Here is a 14,480-nt window from a genome sequence, read left to right on the forward strand (position 1 = left end):
CGGCCTCAGAACAAATACAACCATCACTCCTGCCTCATTCTCTTGTGCAAAGAAAGTCATGTAGGCAAGGAGAGGAGAGATCCCACCTGTGGGAGGAGGAGGAGGGGAGTCCCAGCACGGAAGGGCCTGGGTACCAGGATGCAGGGAACTGCAGTGACCATCATTGCAAACAAGCTGCCCCATCGGTTTCATGAACTGTTGAGCCCTGAGCATGTGCTCTGACCAGCCTGGGAACAGGGCTGGGGCACAGAGGGAGGATGCTTGCCCCTAACCCAAAGGAGTTCCAAATTTGCTTGGTGAGGGAAACATAGAAAGATGGGAATGAGGCATTCCCATGAGGCCACATTCAAAGATCATTCATTCATTCAACAGCTCTTTTCTGGGTGGGCCTGCTGAGTGCTGGGCACTGGGGAAATAACAGGGAACAAGATGCAGTCCCTGCTCCCTTGGGTCTCACCCTCCAGCAAGGAAAACAGGTGCTAAGTAAACACACACCAGGAAGCAAATACAGCTGGAGGAAAAGGAAGCAGGGCTGGTAGCCAAAAGGTTGGTCAGAGAAGGACTCCCTGCAGTGGGGACATTTGAGTGAAGCACCTTGAGGATGAGGGGGTGGGGCTATGGAGCAAGAGAGTCACATGCAAAGGCCCTGAGGCAGGAAGTGCTATGTGGTTTGGGAACAGAGAGGAGGCCAAAGTGAGAGGGAAGGAGTTGGTAGGAAATGAGACAGGGAGAGGTATATGAAGTTGATAAGACAAGGGGCTTTCAGGTTGGGCAATAGCATGAGCAGAGGCTTGGAGGTAGGGACACAGGGCATGGTCCAGGCCATGCCTAGTTCAGTGGGCCCGGAGCTTTAGGCCACCAGGAGCATCCAGAGATGGCAGTCTGGATGGTCTCATAGGCAGGGGGCGCCGAGAATGGCATCTGGGCAGGGACTTGCCATAGTCCCCCTCCGGCCAGACTGCCCTCTCTGAAGCCTCCTCATCTGCGCAAACCCGACTCCCGGGCCCCATCTTCTGAGGCCATGGCTCTACCCATCCCAGCATTTGTCCCCAAGCTCCAAGGCCAGCTGAGTGAACTTGGACATCCCCCTTCTCCAGGCCTCGGTCTCGCAGTCTCCACAGTGGGCAGGTATGCTGACCATTGCTTGGTAGGGCCTGGGAGGAGCCATTCAGGGCTGCATGTGGCACAGACCAGTTGAGACCCCTGTGCAGAAAGGAGGCCTGAGCACAGGGCGGCTGGACACCAGGCGAGTCTGCTGGGTATGTACGTGGGAGGAAGGGGATGCAGCCTGGTGCTTCAAATGCCAGGGCAGCGGAACACCAGTCCTTCTGTTTGGACAGATGGTGATGTCCACGGCCAAGGTTAATGTGATTCCCACAGTCTGGGAGCTGGACCCGCCCAACAGTAACAGGATCTCCAGACCTTTTTCCCAGCCCTTGGACATTCACACCTCAGGATTGTGCCGGGGAAGGCGGGCAGGTTGGCAGGTGGGCAGGTGTGCACATGTGTGTGCTCGCAGCTTTATCCCAGGGGATGCACAGGGCCCGTACGCAAGGGTTTTTCACAGGTGGGGAACACAGGGGCTCAGAGAGATAAGGGCAAAACTGAGGGCATCCCAGGACTCCACGGAGAAAAGTGGTGATTCCAAACTCTCAGGAGATTAAGCTGCCTGGTGCAGAAATGCCATCTGTATTTTTTAAAAAATAGCCCTTAAATGCAGACCCTTCTTCAAAGGAACCTTGGCATGAGCAGCAAGTTTGTGTTTTGATGGTGTTGTCCCATTTCTAAGATGTGGAAACTGAGGAGCCAAGAGGTATGCGGACTTGGCAGTTGGCAGAGAAGGAAGATGAACCCAGGAGACACACTCCAAACTCCACCCTCCCCATCTTTCCATCCACCCGGCCCCTTGTGTCCATGAATCTCTGGCTTCCTCTGTGTGGCCCAAAACCTGGACCAAGGGAGAGCCTCTCTCCTCCCCTTCCCCTGTGGGCAGGGGCATCGGAGGTCAGAGAGGCCCAGGATATGGAGGAGCGGGGCCTGAGGAGCCTATGGCTGGGCCATTCTGTGACCAATGGGAGCAGCTATTCCCATGTGCTCCTGCCTGAATGGCCACCTTCCACCGTAGATACCTGGGTCAGGTCCAAGTTCAAAGCACTCAGCAGCCCCACTTACATGCCTCTCCCACCAGAGAGCTCAGTATTGTCCCCAGCTCTGCCCTCTGTCTGTTCCCACGTTTCCCCCACGCCAGAACAGCCCTGCTCCAGTGAAAAGGCAGGAGAAATGTGAGCTTTGGCTCAAGCACAGCGGGCAGGCACGGAAGGCCTAAGCCCGGGGATGGAGCAAATTTTAGGAAGGACATCCCAGCAGCTATGCTGAGGATGCAGAAGACTCCAGGAGGCAGAGAGGCCAGGCCTGAGGCCAGACCAGGTTTCAGGGTGCGGGAGATGAGGGCAGGACTGAGGAGAATGGAACGGATGAGGGAGAGAGAGCCTGGGTGGGAAATGGAGCTGGTGTGGAGCAGGGTGAAGCACCCAGCTCCCAAAAGGCTCTGCGCTTTCCACACTCCACCAGCCAGTCAGCAGCCAGGGTGGTGGGAGCTGTCTGGCCTCAGACATTGGCCTTTGCCTCAGTTTCTTCATCCATTCAAACGGAGCTAAGGGGAGGGGAAACCGCAGCCTGAAAGCTGTGCCTGGAACAGTCAGCCCCCGGAATTACACCCTGCTGCTGCTGCTGCTATGTTCACTGGTGCCAGTTCCTGGATTGAAGGAATGGCTCAGGCACCCAGGCATTGAGGGTCATGGGGGGGCCCCCTCTGGAGCAGATGGGGGGCCCCAGTCCCCAGCTCAGGCAGGAATTACCATCACAAGCCAGGGATGAGCTCACCCACTCACCCTGCTCAACAATACACAATCAGCCCATAAATCCCCGGGTGCTGGGAGCAGGGCTGGTATTTGAATATGAAAGGGTGGGAAACAAAGCGGCAGACTGGGGGCTGGGGATGGAGGGAGGGCAGGGTGCATAGCCAGGCTGGGTGCAGGCAACACTCTCACACACACCCACACACACACACACACACACACAAGCACAGATGCGCACACCTGCAGGTATACAGAGAACAAACAGACACACGTGCATGGGACACGCACACACAGAAACACAATCCCATTTTGCCTTCTCCATAGATGAACAGCAACAGACAACTATCACAAGCATATACAAGCCAGGAGCCTTTATCTGAATGATACTTAATCCACAGTCTCAATGCCCAGGTCATTTTTAAAAAGATTTTTCTATGTCTCAAATTCACCTTTTGAGTCCTACTCCAACAGAATTGGATCCCAGTCAACCTGGGGACATTTGCCTTTCCCCAGGAGCCCGGAGCTGTGCACCCTCCTCCAAGCCCTGAAGGCCAGCCTCTCTCCTGCACTGTCCCACGTGCCTGCTCCCATGCCCACCACTACCACCGCGCCAGCTCCCCACCTGTACTGGGAGACCCCACCAGCCACTGCTCCTGAGGGGCGGCTGGTCAAGCCCCGCCTGCTATCAGGGCCAATGGCCCACCTGAGGCCATGAGCTGGGGCCCAGCCTCCCTAAGCGGGGAAACCTCACTGAGGGTGGAAAGGCTGCCCAAGGCTGGGGGCTCCCACTGCACCTGCAGCAGAAGGTACCACGAGAAGAACCCAGGCCCCTGGAGAGTAATAAGCTCTCTGCGCTTCAGTCCCTTCATCTATGGGAGGGGATGAGGATTCCAGGCGATAACATGGGTGGAGCCATCGGATAGCACCCAGGTAGCCCACTCTCGTTACCTTTTTAAAGACCTCCCATGAGAACGTCTATCCTTCCTGGGTCTGCGATTCTGAAACCCCAAAGCCAGAAAGAAGCTGGCCCACTGACGTGAGGACAGAGGACAAGGCAAGGAAGGGCCCAGGGTAGCACCAGTCGTCTGGGAGCAAAGAACTCCTGGTTTACTTCAAAACAGCAGCACTCCAGAGCCTCCCAGGCGCCCAGCCCTGCACCAGCTGGAGCTTCTTCAAGCCTCCTGACAGCTCCATGAGGGCGTGCAACCCACCCTCAGCTCCGAGGTAAAGATGGAAGACAGAGCCCAGCTGGTGGCACACCTGGCCTCAGGTCCAGATCTGGGAAGCAGGCAGAGCCCTCGGATAGCTGTTTGTCCATTTTACCAGCAGCCACTGAGGCCCACTGAGATCAAACAACTTGTCCAATGTCACCCTGCTGGACACTCCGCCATCCACCATGGCTCCTCCCCATCATCACAGCACAAGGGCATTTGGGAGAGAACTTGGCCTTGAGACTCCAATGCACCAAGGGTCCTAGGCAGCCATGTGTCCTGTTACCAATGAAGAAGCAGCATTAGGGGGCCTCTGCTGCTCCCCCCACTTTCTGTAGGGTTGTTCTGGGACAAGGGTAGAGCAAGGGCAGAGCCAGGACTGATAGCTGGAAAGGGGGGTGACCGGGTGGGCCATGGGGACCCCAGAGCCCCTCAGGAGGACTGCCTTCTCCAGTCAGAGTCCAGAGAAAAGGAGAGTGAGCCTCCCATGGAGGGGTATGTGCAAGTCAGGCTGGAAGGGTGACCAGTAGGCGGCTGCTGGGGGTGTAAAGGTACACTGTAGACCCTCCAACAAGGACCCAGGCTCAGTTGCCCAGACTGGGTCAGAGCCAGCCAATGCACCAACCACACACCCACCACGGTTCCCGGAGCAAGTGGGGGATGGGGGTGTCACCTCAGGATGCTCTGCTACATGTCGTCTGGGATGCACTTGGAAGATTTCACGCCACTCTACTGTGTGACTTTCAACGTCCAGCCCACGGGGCAGAGACCACAGACTGTCCTTGTACCTGCACACACCCCTCCATCCCAATAGTAAGGACCCTCTAAGGGTCACCTGGGAGCACAGCTGGCCTGCCACCCTCAGGAGGCTGCCTCTACTGCCTCCCCTGCAGCAAAGATCTGTGGGCATTGGTCCTCTCCTGGTCCCTGGAAAGTCAGCCAAGAGATGGGCACCCCCTCTAGTGCCCCAGGAAAGGCACGCATGCCCCTTGCCCCTCCCCCTCTCAGCTTACTGTGAACTCAGAAAGGCAGGTCTGGGGGTTTGCTGGAGACTGGTCCCAGCCCTGGAACACCTCACCGGACCACAGTAGGAGAAGTTAGCCACCTGCTCTCAACTCTCACATGTCCCCACCTCGCTCATCTGCCTTGTCTGCCACTGTGTTGGGGTCTCTATATCCCATGTGATACCGAAGAGGCACACAGATGCCCCAGTGGTGGACCACAAGCTTTAGAAGTCCAGGAAGGCACTCACTTTCCATCTTTAGTTCAGGAACAGGCAGGTGTTTATGGAAAGAATAAGGAGGTCTCTTTGCAGCCCCCAGACATGCAAACAAACATCTATTTTCCTCTCCCCTTGAAGTGACTCAAATCTTTCATGTTCTACATTGAACTACAAATTGTCCATGCTTCATTCTTCCCCCAGCTCAGTAAACAGCCCCTCAAGCCCCCTCAGTGTCAAGGCCAGAATCCTAGGAGGTCACCCACGGTTCCTTCATTCCCTCCCACCCTCCCCAACGCATCACCCAGTCTTACTGATTTTATTTCCTGAATCTCTCCCCTCGCCATGACTTCCATCAGGTCCACATGAGCTCCAGCCTCAAAGGTCCTGTGGCCCCCATTTCACTCAGAGGAAAACCCACCCAGTCTGGCCATGTGGCCCACTGACCGTCCCCATCGGCCTTCCCTCAGCCCCACAGTCATGCCCGTGTGTCAGTGTGTGTGACATCTGCTCCCTTATACACTGTCAGCTCCCATGGGGCCTGGAGTCTGGCATACAGCGGGGTCTCTGCAAATATTTGGGGATGCTTAACAGGAGGGCAGCTGACCTTGGATAATCACATCAGCATGTGTGTATAGGGGGCGGTGGGCAGGAGGAGGGTTCTGTTCTGGAGCAAGGCAGACCAGGCAGGCTCTCTCAGATGGGGCACTACTTGCACGCACACACGCACGCACGTACAGCAGAGCCAGGACTCAAACCCAGGATGGACCATTCACTTCCCTGGCAGCTTCCTTGTCTGACAAGTCCCAGCTTTGACACTTCAGCTTCCAAGAAATGGGGGTTCGGCAACCTGTCTCTAAATCCAGTGCCCCCTGCAGCCCTGGGCCCCAGTGTGGAGGCTGGACAAGGCTGAGGGGCTGGTAGGGTCTGGGGGCAGTCAGAGAGTGAGGATAGCCAACTCCAGGGAAGGCGGGGTTCCTGGGGTGGCCTCAGGAATATAACAGCAGCACAAGGAGCAGGTGGGCACTCAGGGCGTGCCGCCCCCCCCAGTCAAACTCAAAAGCTCCTCTGCAGCAAAGGAATCATCAATGACATAAAAAGGCAAACTAGGGAGTTCCCGTCATGGCTCAGCAGAAACAAATCCTACTAGGAACCATTGCAAGTTTGATCCCTGGCCTCGCAGAGTGGGTTAAGGATCCAGTGTTGCCGTGAGCTGTAGTGTAGGTCACAGACATGGCTCAGATCAGGCATTGTTGTGGCTCTGGCATAGGCTGGCAGCAAGAGCTCCGATTAGACCCCTAGCCTGGGAATCTCCATATGCTGCAGGTGCAGCCCTATAAAGACAAAAAAAAAAAAAAAAAAAGGCAAACTACCTAACAGAGGAAGACATTTTCAAATCACATATCTGATAAGGAGCTAGTATCCAAGATATATAAGCACTCAAACAACTCAAGAGCAAAAACCTGAACCACTCGACTGAAAAAGGGGAAAAGGATAAGAACAGACATTTTCACAAAGTCATACAGATGAGCAACAGACACACAAAAAAATGCTCAACATCACGCATTACCCATGAAATCCAGAAGAAAACCACAATGAGGAGTTCCCATTGTGGCTCAGCTGTAATGAAACCAACTAGTATCCATGAGGATGAGGGTACAATTGCTGGCCTCATTCAGTGGGTTAAGGATCTGGTGTTGCTGTGAGCTGTGGTGTAGGTTGCAGATGTGGCTTGGATCTTGCATTGCTCTGGCTGTGGCATAGGTCGGCAGCTGCATCTCCGATTTGACCACTAGCCCAGGAACTTCCATATGGCATATGTGCAGCCCTAAAAAAAGAAAAAAAAATCACAAAAAGATATCACCTCACACCTGTTAGAACAACCATAAGCAAAAGACAACAAATAACAAGTGTTGGCAAGGATGTGGAGAAAAGAGAACCCTCCTGAACTGTTGGTGGGAATGTAAATTGGTACAACCACTATGGAAAACAGTATGGAGAGCCCTCAGAAACTAAAAATAGAACTACCATAGGATCCAGCAATCCCACTCCTAGGTATTTATCTTAAAGGAACAAAACACTCACTCAAAAAGATATCCGCACCCCCATCTTCATCAAAGCATTATTTACAACAGCCAAGACGTGGAAGCAACCTCGGTGTCCATCAATAAATGAACATAAAAAGAAGTCGTGGTATAAATATACACAATGGAATACTACTCAGCCATAAAAAGAATGAAATCTTGCCATATGTGCCAATGTGGATGGACTCTGAGGGTGTTGTGCTAAGTGAAATAAGTCAGACAGAGAAAGACAATTACTGTATGATCTTTCTCACACATAGAATCAAACAAAACAAAACAAAACACCTAAACTCATAGAGACAAAGAACAGATTGGTGGTTGCCAGAGGAAGGCAGTGGAGGGTGAGGACATGAGTGAAGGGGTCAAAAGGTACAAACTCCAGGTTATAAGAGAAATGAGTCCAGGGGATGTAACAGACAGTGCAGTTAACTAGAGTGAACACTGTATTATGTATTTGACAGTTGCTGAGAGACTAGATCTTAAAAAGTTCATAAGAAAAAAAAAATTGTAACTGCGTGGTGATGGGTGTTACCCAGATTTACTGCGGTGATCATTTTGCAACATATACAAGTATTGAAATGTTATATTGTATAAATGAACCTAATATAATGTTCTATGTCAATCACATATCTAAAAAAACATGTGCCCACTGGGACCTCACTCCTCCTGGGGCTCCCTGACTGCCTACCCCCACCCACCCCCAGGCTCCGTGCCCCTCCCCCAGCCTCGTGATTCAGCTTAGAGTCTCCACAACCAAAGCAGAGAGCATGCAGCAGGTAGCTAACCAGGGACCCAGATGTCCACTGCCCCCGCTCTACCCAGGACTCTGGGTCTGAAACGTGTCTGGAGAGGCAAGGGGCTCTGATTCATGCTGTGAACCTCAGGAACAGTGTTCTCACAAGGTCGCTGAGGTCCTGACAGAGGCTGTGTTCTATGGCCTCAGCGGCCTCGGGATCCAGGTGTCCAGGCGTGGTCCCCCGGCTGTCCTGTCCATTCTGCTGAACCCCTAAGAGCCTCCTGTTGCAGTTAGGATGTGTGCAGCTGCATGTCACAAAGCCCCATTTCTGTGCTGGACACAGCAGGGTTTGTTTTCCCCTGGAAGGCGGTGGGCCAGGGCTGGGGCAGCAGCTGGAGGAAGTGATCAAGGGTACCGGCTCCTGCCAGCTCCTGGACTACCGTTCTTCACACGAGGCTTTCATCCCCACAGAGGCAGGAAGAAGGTGGGTGGGTGAAGAAAGAGGCAAGGCCTGGAGGGTGATTTTAGGAAAACAGCCTTTTAAGAACCCAGCCCATAGACTCCCACTCACATCACATCAGGCAGAAGGGGGTCCCAGGGCTTGGGATTCTGGTAGAGGAGCTGCAAGGGTACAGGGTCCCTTTGCGCCAAACTGGGGCTCAATGTGGGGGGAGACACAGGGGAGGCAATTAGTGCATTTAATTAGCGCAATTTCCAGGACATTTCTCTTCTCCTCAACCTGGGCAGCTTTGGGGCAATCATCACTCAGATCCACAACTGACACATGGGGGTCCTCATCCAGTCCTGGAGCCAGGAATCCCTCCTTGAGGTGTGGCAGCCTCCAATCTGAAGGGCGGAGGAGCCAACAGACATGGCACAGCAGGAGGGTCCCCAGGGAGCCAACAGTATGGATGTAAAGAAAATTAAGTGTGACCCAGAACCAAAAGCAAGGGGCAGTGTGAGGGGTCAGAAAGGTTGCAGAGGGTGGCGTGTGGCTCCCGGGACTGTGGTGCCAGGACATGATGGCCCGTGAGGGATGGGGCCATCCAGAGCTTTCTGCAGAAGAGCGGCTGTTACAGACCAGCCGGTTCTGGGGAGGGGCCAAGCAGGTATGTGCATCAGTCAGGGGGAGCCAACCTCCTCCCTCAACAGAGAGCCCCCAGGTCACCATGCATTCAAATAACTAAGGTTTCTTTCTTCATCACATTCACAGCAGGGCATACAGGGGACCCAGGGCTCAGCACAACATGGTCACCAAAGGACCCAGGCTCTTTCTGTTCTGTGCACCTCTCCTTTCAACACCTGTCTGCCAAAGTCACCTTGGCCTCATCCAGCTGGGGCCTGGATGCCAGGATAACACAGGACCTGGGGGCCAGGCTCAAGGTGCTGTGCACCCCTCTGCCCACATTGGCCATAACTCAGTCATGACACCCCGACTAACTACACGGGAACATGGCCTCATGGGGCGCCCAGGGGAACAAGCAGTGACACATATCTCTGCCACAGCCCCTCCTCCGGCCAACACACATCCACTTGTCCCCCCTCCTACACAGAAAAAACTCATCCTCTCCCAAGGAGACACCCAAGGTCCCATCCAGTCACTGCATGGCTTGGTGGACTTTGAACCAGAGGAAACGTGCTTGCTGCCCCCCACACACATGCACACACACATGTGTGAGCACATGCACACACTGTGTGATGGTAAGAAAGCTCCCATTCAGCATTGGGAAGGTGGCAACTTGTGGGCAGGGATCCCATAGGACGGCCCCTGCCTAGACTCGCCCTCTGCTCCCCTGGAGAAGCCCTGTCCACTTTCCTCCATGGCCCCTGGCTCAGCCTTTTAAAAGGGGCTTCTGAGCCAGGAGGAGGTAGAGTGTCCCCAGTGGCCCCTGCAGAGTTTCCAGAGGGTCTATGGCACCAGGGTTATTTCAAGCTTCAGTTAGACTCTTTGTGGCCCAAGATGAATGTTTCTTTAGTGACCCCATTCCCTCCAAATGAGGTTTCTGAACTGTTTGCTTCCAGTCAGTTCTCCGAGCCCACAACCATGCCCAAGTTCCCTCTTGGACCTGCCAGGCAAGCCCGTTCCCTTCTCTCCCATGCCCTTGCGTCCCTGCCTCTTCCTTTCCTCCTCAGCGGGACAATTCTGAGGCCATGGAACTGAGCAGAAGTGTCACACCCTTCGTCTGATCTTCAGGCAGCCCAAGGGTTCTCCAGACCTTGTTTCCTACTGTTTCGGATCCAGAGGCTACCGGCTTCCCCAACCCTGAACATCATCTATTTCCCTTTGCTGCTGCTTCAAGCCAGCTGTCGCTCTCCTGAGCACCCCTCTCTCCTGTAGTATCTGACCAAGTGCAGCCAACAGTGGCCAAGACACACCGATCCCTTCATTCTTTTCAGCCGCTTCCCCTAGAGCTTCCGGCTCAGCACCCATGACTCTGACACCAGTCTCCACACAGTCAGTTGCTCAGTGGCAGAGCCGGTTCTGCATCCTTAAGGGTCTCATGGTGACACCACACTTCTGACGAGCAGTCCCTGCCTCAGTGAGGGGAGGCTCAGAGGTGGGACAAACAGCCCCATGTCTCAGTAGCTCAGCACCACTAAGGCCTTTTCTCACTCTCATCACAGTTCACACGGCTTGGTCAAAGAGCTCAGCTTCTGGCACCCACATGGGGACCATCTTGTGCACCAGCATTTGGTGGCCTTGAGGCTGCCCTGGCATCTGGGCCAGTGGGTGGAGGTGAAGCAGGTGGACGAGGATGGCCTTTCTTGGCCACACCTGGAAGCATGCACATCCCCTCTGCCCAGGCTAAGAGACCAGGAGGACTTCCCTGCCCTGGAAGGCCCATCAGCCCCAGAAAGCCAGCCTGCACAAGAAGGACCCCACACTTGTGTCATCTGCTGGAAGGGATGTCATCTCCCTGGCTGGCACCAGCCCAGGTGGCTCCCACAGCCCTTTGTACCCTGAGGCTCCCTGCTTTGGGAACCAGGGCATGTGTCCATCACACAGTATGGACCAGACCCTCCGCCTGGCATTCAAAGTTCCAGAAACCATGCTCTCACCCACCCACCCTCTTACTCCTCATTCCCTCTTCAGCATTCCCACAGACACCCACATAGCAACTTCCACTGTGTTCCCCCCCAATTCATCTGCTGAAGCCTTAATCCCTGGCCTCAGAATGTGACTGCTATGTGGAGCTGGGGCTCTTTAAGAGGCAGTAACATTAAAATGGGGTCATCTGGGTGGGCTCTGCTCTGATCTAACTGGTGTCCTTATGAAAAAGAGATGAAGGCATGACAGCACAGAGAGCTGGCCATGTGAGGACACAGGGAAAGGCAGCTGTCCACATGCCCAGGAGAGAAGTCTCAGGAGGAACCAGCCCCATGGAAGCCTTATCTCGGATCCCAGCCCGTGGAACCATGAGAACACAACATCCACTGTTGAAGCTGCCTAGCCTGTGGTATTTGTCACGCAGCCTGAGCTGACTAATACACCCACCTCCACAGCTCTGCCCCCTCTTGGATCACCATTTAGGCACCTCCTGAGCTTACCAGGTGCCACCTCCTTCCAGCATTCACTCACCCCATCTCTACTCGGCCCTCTTACCTGGTGTGGAGCAAATGGCATTCCCTTTCTGCACCCGGAGAATAGCAGAAACCCTCCCTAGGCCCCGCAGAACGGGAGGTACTGCATATAAAGCACATAGTGGTTCTAATAAAGGTGGGGCATTTTCAAAACAAAGGACTTCATCTCAAAGCCCTGCTCAAAGAATCCCTGGCTGACTCTGAGCAGGACCCTGTCTTCAGGACCCAGTGAACCCAGCCCGGTGGGAGGGGGTGACCTGCAGGGCCTCTGTGATGGGGCCCTAGGGCCTGCCCTTCCCCAGCTCTGCTGCCTCGGCTTCTCTGTCAACACAGAGCACAGTTTTGACCCCTTTTATCCTGTCAAGTCAGGCTCCTGGAGACAAGGCACTCACTGTGTCAGCTGGCCCTGGTTTGGGGAGAACACCCCCAAACCACTGAATATGCAAATGACATGCAAATGACCACTTCTAAGCAGAAAAGTGTCCTCTTTGGCATCCTTTCAGGGCCTGCTTCAGTGAGTGAATAAAAATGCCCCTGAGTGGCACAGCAACGGTCGGCATGGAAACGGGACTTCTAGGGTGCTTGAGGAGCCATCCAAACACCCCGAATCAACTCTGTGAGAGCCCCTCGCTGCGACCTCAGGCAGCTGGAGAGCACGATCTGGGCTAATGGAGATAAGCAGGAGTTGGAGAGATTCACCCCCAGAGATCTCTGCTCTGTGACAGTCAAGTCACAGAGCACTGAGTTTGAATCTTGCTCCCAAAGGCCTAACACAGAGGAGAGGAGAGACACAGGCTCTGCCCACCTTCTGTCCTCCTCCACCCTCACACCTCATGGGCTATTTTTATTCATATTCCGGGTGAAATAAAACAAGTTAAAGCAGAGCATGAAATCTGAGGAGGATTCCACCTTAAGGGGAAGAAAAAAAAAAAAATCCACCTTTGCAATAACAAATAGTTGGAGCTGGTGTATTACCTGGGTGAAATTTTTACCCCTAGAGACAAGTCTAAACTCCTCAGCATTATGAAAACTCTGTGGATTGCTGTGTTACCGAAAATTTATGGCCCCCAAATCATTCCTAAAAGACAGTACACATTCCCAACTGAGGGCTTTCCTCTGGTACGACCAGCCCTTCTCCATGCGGCTCCATTCAGGGCGCAGGTCACGTGTTTCTGCCTAAAGTGTCTGCTCCACGGGGCCCCCTGAGGCCCCTGCACAGGGGAAACACTCAGCACACATCCCTTCCTGTGCATTTGCCCAGTGCGGCACCAAAGGACAGCACAGGAGGGTCCGCTTCTCTGCCCCAAGCAACTGGCCTCACAGATGGGATCATAAGCTCCATGCTCACCCACACGCTGGAGGCACCTACCCCCTCCCGCTCTGCCACTAAAACGCTTTCACCCTAGAACATGTCTACACTGAAAGGGAACTTCTCAAGTTCTAGAAGCTTCAGCCCTGAGTTGGACGAGGAAACTGGGGCTCAAGGTAAGGAATCCTGCCAGGGCCACACGTGGGGTGCTGGGGTCTGGCCCTGCTCACCTGAACCCAAAGGCCCAGCTCATGCCACCCTGGCAGATCTTCAGGAAGCACCTGGCGTCCAGGGCGGGGTAGGACGGCCAGCAGGGACTTGAGTCCAAAGACCCAGGCCCAGGCTGCGGCAGCCCTTCCTGTGCCGCAGCCCCATGGGGCCTCTGAGAACGGCATCTGCATCCACCCCAAAGGGCTAAGTGCATCCTTTTACATCACAGCTGACTTCACAGAGACATAGACGCCCCCTTGCTCAAGACCCCCATGGCTTACCATTGCCACAGCTTGGTCTGGGCACCTGAGGCCACTTCCCTGGCCCACTGCCAGCCCTCTGGGCGCCCCTACAGCCCCTTGCAGACAGGCTGCAATTTTCCCAGGCACCCCTCTCTAGTCCTGTCATTCCCTCCCGCCATGCTCAGACCCTCCTGCCCAGACCCCCTGACCTCCCTGGTCTCCCAGGAGGCCCCCTCCATGGCAGTCCCTCCCTCAGCAGTGCCTCTGTGGGCCCTAATTTCCCTGGACCCCCCCAAGCACCAGCTGCATCCAGGCACTTTCCCACTGCCCCCCCACAACCACCTGGATGCAAGGCATCCCAGGAAGAGCAGCCCATAGATGCAGGGGCCTGAGAAGTTAAGGAACGTCCCCCAGGTCACACAGCTGGAAAGAGCAGCCCACAGACATAGGGGCCTGAAAGGTTAAGGCACTTTCCCAAGGTCACACAGCTAGAAAGTGCCAGAAGCAGGACTCAAATCCAGGTCCCTCTGGCTTCCAGCCAAGCTGTTCCCCACATACACCACCTCCCTCTGACACTATCTTCCATATTTCAGCTCATCTCCTGCATGCACTTCGAGGCGGAAGCCCTGAGCTCTCCGACTGACCATGGAGCTCAGCGGCAGTCAGCCAGGACGTCTCCAAAGCACAGGCGAAATGCCCAGAAGTCCTGTGCTGAGCCCTCTCCAGGTGCCACATGCTTTAGTCCTTGCTGAGGATCAGAGAGCCTAAGTGACATGCCCAAGGTCACACAGCAGATAAAAAAGGGGAGCAGGGACTCCAAAATAGGTCAGTTTAGTCAAGTTAGGGATCTCCAACTCAGGTGCCTCAGGGGCCAGCAGAGGATATCAATAGGGAATTGTCTGGAAGCAGGTGTGGGGGGTTGAGACCATGTCCTCCACCTATGGGGCAACTACTCCCAGCTCCAGCTAATAGTCAGCAGGTGGAAACACCAGTATGACCTAGGTTTCTGATTCTTTAAGAGAAGATGGA

Source organism: Phacochoerus africanus, chromosome 1, assembly GCF_016906955.1.
Source record: "Phacochoerus africanus isolate WHEZ1 chromosome 1, ROS_Pafr_v1, whole genome shotgun sequence".
Classification (NCBI taxonomy): domain Eukaryota; kingdom Metazoa; phylum Chordata; class Mammalia; order Artiodactyla; family Suidae; genus Phacochoerus; species Phacochoerus africanus.